The sequence below is a fragment of the Phyllostomus discolor genome, chromosome 2 (genome assembly GCF_004126475.2).
Source record: "Phyllostomus discolor isolate MPI-MPIP mPhyDis1 chromosome 2, mPhyDis1.pri.v3, whole genome shotgun sequence".
NCBI classification, from domain to species: Eukaryota; Metazoa; Chordata; class Mammalia; order Chiroptera; family Phyllostomidae; genus Phyllostomus; species Phyllostomus discolor.
The window spans coordinates 86919562-86928432 of NC_040904.2; the positions used below are offsets into that span (position 1 = coordinate 86919562).

Consider the following 8871-nt stretch of genomic DNA (forward strand, 5'->3'; position numbering starts at 1 on the left):
AACTGGGACCCCAACCTAGAGTAGCAAAGCCCCAAAACTGCACAGATAATATCCAGTGGTGAAAAGCAGCAGGGTTGCTGTCTGCCAGAGATGGATGGCTAGAGACTCAAAGAGCCATTTAAAGAGCCAAACCTGAATTTTTATGCACAGCCACTTACCCTGATCTCCGGCAAAGGTGGGGGCAGAGTGGACTAGATACACTTGAGGAGAGACTGGAGACAGAGGCTTTGGGGAGAAAACTGAGAGAGCAGCTGCCAGGATCCCAGTGCTGAGTCATCCCCCTTACTGCAGCAGCCATCCTGCTCAGGTAGGCCACTCCCCTCCAAGAGGCAGCCTCCCAAGGGAAGCAATAGCCCTGCCCCCACAAGATACTCTGCTCCACCTGCAGTGCTTGAATACATACAAGGGAGCTCTGATAAGGCTAGCAGCTGACTTCTCAACAGAAACATTACAAGCCAGAAGGGAATAACAACAAATATTCCAAGCAATGAAAAGCAAAGGCCTGCAACGAAGACTACTCTACCCAGCAAGGCTCTCAATTAAAATGTAAGGTGAAATAAGAAGTTTCCCAGATAAAACAAGGCTAAAAGAATACACCTCCACCAAATTAGCATCGCAAGATATGCTAAAGGGACTGCTTTAAGAAGATGATGAAAAAAGAATGAGAAAGAGAGAAACACAGGTAAAAAGGGGAAAAATGAATAAGTACCTATCAATAATAACCTTAAATGTAAATGGATTAAATGCGCCAGTCAAAAGACATATGGTAGGTGAATTGATAAGAAAACATGGCCCACATATATGCTGCCTACAAGAGACCTGCCTCAGAATAAAAGACCTACACAGACTGAAAGTGAAGGATTGGAAACAAATATTTCAAGCAAATGGACAGGAAAAGAAAAGCCAGGGTAGCAATACTCATATCAGACAAAGTAGATTCAAAACAAAGGCCATAAAAAGAGACACAGAAGGACACTTTATAATACTCAAGGGAAGAATCCATCGAGAAGACACGAATATTATAAATATATATGCACCCAACGTAAGAGGACTCAATATAAAAGGGAAATCTTGGAGGACTTCAAGAAAGAAATAGACAACAACACACTTATAGTAGGGGATTTTAATAACCACTGTCAACAATGGATATATCTTCCAAATAAAATATCAACAAGGATATTGTGGAACTGAAAAACACACTAGATCAAATGGACTGAACTCACATACATAAAACCTTTCATCCCAAAGAAGCAAAATACACATTTTTTCCAAAATGCACATGAAACATTTTCAAAGATAGACAACATGATATGACACAAAAGCAGCCTCAACAAATTCAAGAAAATTGAAATCATATCAAGCATTTTCTCAGACCACAGGCCTGAAACTAAAAACCAACCTCAAGGCAAAAACTAAAAAACATTCAAACTCATGGAGATTGAATAGCGCGCTATTAAACAATGAATGGGTTAATACTGAGATCAAGAAGAAATCAAAGGTTTCGCCCTGGCTGGCGTAGCTCAGTGGATTGAGTGCGGGCTGCAAACCAAAGTGTTGCAAGTTCGATTCCCAGTCAGGGAACATGCCTGGGTTGCAGGCTATGACCCCCAGCAACCTCACATTGATGTTTCTCTCTCTCTTTTTCCCCCCCTTCCCTCTGTAAAAAATAAATAATAAATAAATAAAATCTTTAAAAAAGAAGAAGAAGAAATCAAAGGTTTCTAGAAACAAATGAAAATAAACACACAAGAGTCCCAAACCTATGGGACACAGTGAAGGCAGTCCTGACAAGGAAGTTTATAGCAATACAGGCCTACCTAATAAAGATAGAAACATTTCAGATACACAATCTACAATAAACTACAGCTACAAGAACTGGAGGAACAACAACAAATCCCAGAGTAAGTAGAGGGAAGGAAATAACCAAAGTCTGAGCAGAACTAAATGACATAGAGATTAAAAGAACAATTCAAAAGATCAATAAATCCAAGAGTTGGTTCTTTGAAAAGGCAAAAAAAATCAACAAGCCTTAACCAGACTTATCAAGAAAAGAAGGGAGAAGACCCAAATAAATTAAGTGAGAAATGAAAGAGGAGAGATTACAACTGATACCACAGAAACACAAAGGATTGTAAGAAATTACTATGAAGAACTATATGCCAAGAAATTTGAAAACCTGGGTGAAATGCACAAATTTCTAGAAATATATAATTTTCCAAAACTGAATCAAGAAGAAACAGAAAGCCTGAACAGACTGATAACAGCTAATGAAATTGAAGCAAAAAACTCGTGGCACACAAAAGCCCTGGACTGGGCAGTTTCAGAGGAGAATTTGACAAAACAATTAAGGAAGAGCTAACCCCTATCATTCTCAAACTATTCCAAAAAGTCCAAAAAGAGGGAAGATTCCCAAACTCTTTTTATGAGGCCAGCATCATCTTAAACCCAAAACCAGATAAAGACCCAACAAAGAAAAAACCCATAGGCCAATATTTCTGATGAACATAAATGCTAAAATCCTCAACAAAATATTGGCAAACCTCATCCAGGAATACATTAAAAAGATCATACACCATGATCAAGTAGGATTGATCCCAGGAATGTAAGAATGGTACAATATTCACAAATCAAAATATAATACATCACATAATCAAAAGGAAAGGCAAAAATCACATGATCATATCAATAAATGCAGAAAAAGCATTTGATAAGGTACATCACCCTTTTATGATAAAAAATCAGCAAACTGGCATTAGAGGGAGCATTCCTCAACCTAATAAAGGCTGTATATGAGAGACCTGCAGCCAACATCATACTCAATGGGTAAAAACTAAAAACTTTCCCATTAAGATCAGAAACAAGACAAGGATGTCTGCTTTCATCAGTTCTAGTCAACATAGTATTGGAAGTCCTAGTCATAGCAATCAGTCAAGAAAAAGAAATAAAAAACATCCAAATTGGAAAATGAAGTAAAACTGTCATTGTTTGAAGATGACATGATAGTGTACATAGAAAACCCTATAGTGCTCACTTCGACAGCACATATACTAAAACTAGAATGATACAGAGAAGATTGGTATGGCCTCTGCACAAGAATGACACACAGATTCATGAAGCATTCCATATTTTTTGATAGCCCCATATTTTTCTTTTTTATATTTTTAAATAAATTTTATTGGTTATGCTAAAAGAAAAGAAAATCATATAGATTCCACCAAAAAAACTGCTCAATCTAGTAAGTGAATTTGGCAAAACAGGGGAATACAAAGTCAATATTCAGAAATTGAAGGCATTTTTGTACACCAACAATGAAATATCAGAAACAGAAATTAGAAAAAATTCCATTTGCTATAGCAACAAAAAAAATAAAGTACCTAGGAATAAACCTAACCAAGGTGGTAAAAGAACTGTCCATAGAAAACTACAGAACACTGAAAAAAGAAATTAAGGAAGACACAAACAAATGGAAGCATATATCACGTTCATAGATTGGAAGAATTAACATCATCAAAATGTCCATACTACGCAAAGCAATTTATAGATTCAACACAATCCCTATTAAAATACCAATGACATATTTCCCAGTTATACAGAAAACATTTCAAAACTTATATGGAAGCATAAATTACCCCAAATAGCCTCATCAATTTTAAGAAAGAAGAACAAAGTAGGAAGGATCACAATATCTAACATCAACTACATTCCAAGGCCACTTTAACCAAAACAGTCTGGTACTGGCATAAGAACATACAAATAGATCAATGAAACAATAGAGAGCCCAGAAATAAATCCATGTCTCTATGGTCAATTAATACTCAACAAAGGAGGCAGGAGCATAAAATGGAGTAAAAACAGCCTCTTCAACAAATGGTGTCAGAAGGTCTGGACAGCTACATGCAAAAAAATGAAACTTGACCACCAACTTACACTATACACAAAAATAAGATGGATAAAAGACTTAAATATGTCATGACACCCAAAAAGTCCTAGAGAAGAACATAGGCTGGAAAATTTCAGACATTCTGTGCAGTGATGTTTTCACCAAGAAGTCCCTTAGAGCAAGGGATGTAAAGGAAGGAATAAACAAATGGGACTACATCAAATTAAAAAGCTTCTGCATGGCTAACGAAAACATCGGCAAAATGAAAAGGGATCCAACGATATGGGAAAATACATTTGCCAATGATACCATGGACAAGGATTTGATCTCCAAAGTATATAAAGAACTCACATGACTTCACAGCAGGAAGGAAAACAATCCAATTTTTAAAAATGGGCAAAGGACCTGAACAGGCACTTCTCCAAGGAGGACATACAGAAGGCCTAGAGACATGTGAAATGTTGCTCAGCATCACTAGCCATCAGAGAGATGCAAATTAAGCCACAGTGAGATACCACTTCACATCAGTCAGAATGGGCATCATAAACAAACAAACAAACAAACAACAAATGCTGGCGAGATTGTGGAGAAAAGGGGACCCAAGTGCACTGTTGGTGGGAATGCAGATTGGTACAGCCACTGTGGAAAACAGTGTGGAATTTCCCCCCAAAAATAAAAATAAAAATAGAACTGCCTTTTGACCTGGCAATTCCACTGTTGGGATTATATCCTAATAATCCTGAAACACCAATTCAAAAGAACCCATTCACTGCAATGTTCACAGCAGCACAATTTACAATAGCCAAGTGCTGGAAACAGCCTAAGTGCCCATCAGTAAATGAATGGATCAAAACACTGTGCTATAGTCATATAATGTAAGTGTAAGTGCTACATATTTAAACTATGTAGCAGAAAGAAAGAAGGAACAACTACTCATTGTGATAGCATGGATGGAACTGGGGAGCATTCTTTTAAGTGAAATAAGCCAGGCAGTAGAAGAGAAATACCATATAATCTCACCCATAACTGGAACATGAACAACAAAACAAATAAGCAAGCAAAATATAAATAGAAACATGGAAATAAAGAACAAACTGACAGTGACCAGAAGAGAGGGGGAAGGGTGATAACAGGGGAAAGAAGAGGAAGGGGCAAGTCGAGAAAAATGTATGAAGGACCCATGGACAAAGACAATGTCAGGGGGATTGAGGATTGAATATGGGAGGTGGGGTGGGTAGGGCAGGGGCAATTTTGGGGGGGATTGGTACAACTGTAATTGAACAACAAAAAATTGAAAAATTAAAAAAAAATAATATATATATATATATATATATATATATATATATATATATATATATCAAACCAATTATCCAAAGCTCAGATTTCTGGTACAGTTACCTGGAACATGATCTTGATGCTAAAGCTAAGAAAGTCTCTAAAAGGCAGAGCTTTGCTGACACTGAGCTTCTCCTAGCCTGTGACCACCTACCACCCTGGCTACTAGGATATTAGAACCATGGCTGTCAAAGTGAGGGGTTGGGATGGTGATTTGAGAGGCACAGAAAAACCAGCTAAAAATAGTGATGAGTTAGCTCTGCAAACAAAGAAATAATTCAGAGATGGAAAAGAGCAAATGTTTCATAAACAAATACTTGCCACCCTATGCAGAGACAAAAGGACACAGAGAGGAATGTGAACAAAGAGTTCTTGCTAAGTTTCTCCCCCAGTTTACCATACATAGCCTGAAATAATCCTCTTGCCAAAGAGACATACTTTGGGGAGGTAAATTTTGCTTCCCTACAATATTCTGATTCAACAGTCCCAGAGTGGGCCAGCAATGCAAGGGACTCTAATGCAGATGGTGTTCAGACACTTTGATAAAGCACTGATTTATGAGCTCATAAAGATTTCTTCATTAGCAGTCTCTCCTAAGACTAACACATGTTTTCCAATTCCTGCCACCTGGACTTTTTTTTTTTCACACACCTTTAATTTTAGGAAAACTTGAAATAAGACTGAAAAATAACACATGCTCAACAACAAAATGGAATTCTGAAGACACAGTCAAATTTATTTATTTGGAAATAAATAGTCAGCATTTATTATTAATTAATGTCTCAGGTATTATATTAGGTGCTAGGGATAAAAAAAATTGACCAAAAAATATGCCTGTCCTTTTAAATAAGTCCATTTCAGCTGAACAAAAATGTACTGAATACTGTATGAGATACTAGGCACAGGGCATTTTCACAGGCTTGTAGGAAATAGTCTCATTTGTTTAGAAACTATTATATAAACAAGTAATGTTTTGTTAATAGTAATGCTTCTATGAGTTCTTCCAAAATCATTCTGATAATTTTAAATATGTATGTCATATATAACTTACTGTGCTTATTTGAACTGTAATCCCCTAGTTCACAAAGTACAAAACATGCTCAACAAATACTGGTTTTATTTAAAAGAGCTAAATTCATAAGTTTCAAATGGTTATTATACTGAATTACTTATTAAAAACAATATATTAGTGATTCAAGCTCTGTATTATACTGTAGGTCTTGTTTTTTTTAATTACTCACACACCACACCATTTTTATTTTATTTTTAAAGATTTTATTTATTTACTTTTAGAGAGAGGGAAAAGGAGGGAAAGAGGGAGAGAAATATCAATGTGTGGTTGCCTCTCATGCATCCCCTACTGGGGATCTGTCCCACAACCCAGGCGTGTGCCCTGATTAGGAACTGAACCAGCGACCCTTTAGTTTGCAGGCTGGCACCCAACCCACTGAGCTGTACCAGCCAGGGCTGCAAGTCTTGTTTTAAAGCATATTGTCTGTTCTCCTCCTAGTACTCAAATTTCTACTGCAGCTTTGATACTTTCTTTTCTTCTATGTTAATTAAAAAATTAAGCATTTATTGGTAGAAGAGTACAAAATCTATAGCCATTCTTCCCTTCCTCTTACTGATTTTATTTCTAAATTATCTCTTTTAAGTTAGGCCAGAAGAGACAATAACTAAGATCAGTTTATCTTTAGCTGTTATACCCAAACCGTTTTTGTTATATGGCCATAGTGAATAAGCAGAGCAAATGAGTCTAAAAAGATCATTTTAGTTGCAAATAAAGAACTTAGTTTCTTTTGGGCAAAGTCTGTGATCTGTAACCTTGCTAGTTCAAGAAACATGAAGACTGTTCTGTTTTCATTTATATTTCAAACATAATCGGTTAACCTTAAAAAGTCCAAGTAAATGCCATGGAAAAGAGCATAATCTGAAATTCTCAGAGAAAAATAATTTTAGGTATATTCTGTAGTTTACAAAAAAATAAATGTTGGAAGTTTTGCATGAAAAGTCACTACAGAGAGACTGTGCTGATGAAAATGTGAAAGCAGAGGAAGTGTGGAAAGAAGCTGCAGCCACACTATGAAGTACAATTAACAAATGCCTCCAAGATAGTGACTGATACTTGTTTTTACCCTGATATCTGCTGAGAGGTCTGGAAATGGCCCCCGCTGCAGGAGTTCTGATCTTAAAAGGGTTTTCTAGATATGGCTACAGAATAAAGTTTTTTTTCAAAGCAAGGTTAAATATAGTACCATTTCTTACTTTTCTTCAAACTGAGAGATTAGATAGTCCAGTCCTAACCCAGAAAATAGTACTTCTGTGATGGTGTTGAAAGAACATAATGTTTATTGTTATCATCCTAACTTATCTGGACAGCAGCCAATAATTATTTCCATTTTAGTGCCAATTACCTAGGTAAAGCAAGACTTGTATACCCACTTCCATCCCATAATAAAAAAAGAAAATTAAAGTTGTATTTACATCATTTAGTTTCTACGGATCATAAGGGGGTTGGGGGATCATTTTGATCATAAAGCAAGCAAACTAGAGGCTCTCTCAGTGCATGCATAAAACCCTAAAAAGAGAATGGAAGATAATGTTTTAAATTAAGGCCTTCATTTCTGTATCTATATGCCAAACTATAAATTTGGATTTTAAATTATATTCCATATTCTAGTCACTCATTCTGTGTCTTTAACTACACCCCCTTGCCCCAATTTGTTGTAACAGTCAATTAGTACTTCTGATATCTGTACTATTGTATTCAGTGTATATTGTGATAAATAATAAGTATTAAAATTCCAGAGCCTTATTAAAACTGTTTTAATATAAAAATTTTGTTTTCATTATAAAAATTTATAATAAAATTTATGTGTATTTTGTTTTTTAATATAAGAATTATAGAACATTATATTTCTATATTTTAAGGAAAAAGAAACAAAAACTTAACATTTTAACAGTGAAATATGTTTAAAAGGAAAGTGTGAAATACAGTAGTATAATTATACTGACACCTTTTGTAAGTGATAACACATAATTGAATGGCTCCTATACCGGAACCACAACTATTGAAAAAGACAAAGAGCCTAATTTATTCTGACTAATCAGGATTGATGTTAATTAAAGAAGAGTGGGAGATAATGACTTCTCATTACTACCTGTTAGATGGAAAGAGATTATTCTTCTTCCAGGTAAAATTGCAATTAAGTGACTTTTGAAAAAAGATTTATTTTCAAGAAGATTTTCTTCTATAATTGGTAAAGTATTTGCATAAAGGTCTTTTTATAAAACTATCTAGAAAAAAATAGATTTCATCAAAGCCTGCTTATTCTTTAGTTTTGTCACCTTTTGTTGGATATGCACAAGATAAAGACAGTATTTGAATAGATGGTAATCAGAACAAAATTGACTTGCTTTATTCTGTGGACTGTTTCACATTAAGGAACACAGTCTAGCAAGTGACTGAAGCTCAAGTTCAAATCCTAATTCTTGCATCAGCCAGCTCTGTGACCTGCACTAAGTGTCTGACATTTGCAAGGCTTAGTTTTCTTATCTTTAAAATTGTAAAAATAATAATGCTGTTCCATAGGGCTGTTGTATCAAATAGAACTATCTATGAAATAACCAGTACACAAAGTCATACACAAGAAAAT

At 35.5% G+C, this 8871-nt stretch overlaps 1 non-coding gene across 1 annotated transcript; it reads left to right on the forward strand.

Moving 5' to 3' along the window:
• Positions 1-3023: 3023 nt before the first annotated feature.
• Positions 3024-3130, forward strand: LOC114491158. Its single transcript, XR_003683973.1, has one exon. It is a non-coding gene; the product is annotated as a U6 spliceosomal RNA (small nuclear RNA).
• The last annotated feature ends 5741 nt before the right edge of the window (positions 3131-8871 follow it).